Here is a 2,290-nt window from a genome sequence, read left to right as displayed (position 1 = left end):
AACTGCATGTGCAAAATACGTGTTTGTGAACGAACGAGCTGAAGTGAACGGCGTGGACTGCGTATCGTGCGTGCTAAGGTAATCCTGTGCAAATACGCCGCTGTGACGCAGGCCTTGGGGCGGCTCCAGCTTCCCTGCGCGGTGTTAACCCTATCCACGCTGCATCCTCACGGTGTTCGGTCTCCTGTATGTCCGCTGGTCTCCTGCTGCCGTCTGGGGGCTCTCGTCTGTTTCCATTACGACAAATTTACACGGCCGAGAAAACTGCGTGAGATTTGTGCGTTGTGGGACGCTGGCGCACGTGAAACCTGCTGACGAGGGTCGTACGTCCCGCACATGATGTGATGCGTTTGTGCCTGAAGAATGCCTCGTAGCTGCGGGTAACTCGCGTGTTCACGGCCCGGTACCGCGCTCGCCGTGGGTAGGTAGCCTTGGGGTGCGTTCACACCAGCGACTTCCACACGCGGATGTCGCCCCGTAGCCGTGTGGGTGGCACTAAGGCGTGAAAATAACATTGATTGTGATGTGGTTATTCACACGAGCGACTCCTCTCCTCCAACGCGCTGCGAGCTCGTACGATCGCCGTGTCCGCGCAAGGGAACCCGTTATTTCTTACAGGAGTGTTTTTTTTTTTTTGTTTTTTTTTTTTTTTTTCTTTTCTTAGGTAAAGGTCAATGGGACCTTCTAATGTTGAAAAAAGGAACTCCCGCCCCGTTTCCCCCCCCCCCCCCCCATCTCTTGGCCCTCGGCCGCCCTGCATCGGCCCCTATGTCTCCTTTCATCACCCATACACGGGTCACACACTTGTCACTTTCCTAAACCCCCTCAAACCATCTGACTCCACTATTAACCCTTAATCTCTAGACCCTCCTCCTGCGAGTTGTGGGGGTCCTCTCCCTTAACCCTTGCGTTAACCTTGGGCTGCATGCTCCATCTTGGCGTGTATGCGCATGTAATACGTGCCAAGATATTGCATGCTGCAACTTTTGTTTTAAGCGCAATTTGTTTCAGAGGCAACATGGCCGCCTATGGGGTCTTGGTGCAGTGAAACCCGTGCACGGAATACGGTATACAGCATACTCTTGTGACAGCCATTGACTTTACCTTTTTATCTGCCCACTAAGAAACTCCTCCTGGTCAATATTTGCTGTACACCCTCTCCCCTCAGTCAGCATGGAACAAGCCCCTCACTGGTCATGACTGCTGGCTCTGACTGAGACATGGGTCCAACTGTCAGAGCAGCGAGGGAAGCGGTGTAGTCTAATGGTGGGCCGCACTTCTCCCATACCCCCCCCCCATCCTCTTCTTCCCCTGTCTGCCTTTCCACTCCTATAACTAGACTCCTCTCCAGGTCTCTAACAGCTTACAGGGGGGTCAAACTTATCTTCACCAAGGGCCCCATCATAACGGTCGTCTTCAAAGGGGCGTTTGTAATTGTAAGTGTATTTTAAAGGATATATTAAAAAGAAGGGGCGTGCAGGCCGGTCAGAGCAAGGTTGTGGTCCGGAAAAATTGGGGCGCAAGTCCCCCGATAGACACTTGACTGCCAGGCAGTCAGAGAAAAGGAAAGATTATGGAATTTAGCAGAACCTGGTGAAGGTTCCCCAAAACATTCCTTGGGGTAGAGCCCTTACAGCAGTGTGTCCAAAAAAGACGCATGTACCCCAATTTGTCCTTGGGTCCAAAAGAGGTGGCATCACCAAGGGGTTACTAAGATGTAGGGGCACATGAGTTATAATCTGTATCCCAGACTGCTGATTGACAAAATATGCACCAAAATTGGGAGCTTTTAGAATTTTTATGCTGGACCATGGTGCATTTCTAATAAGGGGGTGGAGCCAAGCATCGCCCATCAGGTCTACTATAAACTGGCGCAAGCTATAGCTGAAACCTACATGAGCTGCCAGCTGGCGGGCGCGGTGTGACGGTGATGTCTGTAGCGCCAGTTTCAGTAAACATGCCCCATTGATGGCAGTGCTGCTGTACACCATGATGGTAGGTGACGGCACACCGTGACCGGCTGGGGTGAGGCTGGTTTCTCATCTGTGTTCGGGGGTCCCGCTGTCCTGCTCCATTATGGTAGCGAGAAAAGGGGAATCCCCTGGATTGATATAAGGGGTCTGTTTGGTTTATGGGCCCTACTTGCAGTTTGCCTAATCCGCTGTGTGGCCCCTAGACGGGGCCCTGGTTACCACTATAACCTTCTCGGCCCGGACTGCTCAGTCGCTGCGTGTAAACTGTATATTTATGTACAAACATATTTATTACCCTTCTTGTACATTCTGTAGAC

Source organism: Eleutherodactylus coqui, unplaced genomic scaffold (genome assembly GCF_035609145.1).
Source record: "Eleutherodactylus coqui strain aEleCoq1 unplaced genomic scaffold, aEleCoq1.hap1 HAP1_SCAFFOLD_32, whole genome shotgun sequence".
Taxonomy (NCBI): Eukaryota; Metazoa; Chordata; class Amphibia; order Anura; family Eleutherodactylidae; genus Eleutherodactylus; species Eleutherodactylus coqui.
Note: the sequence above shows the minus strand (reverse complement) of the source record.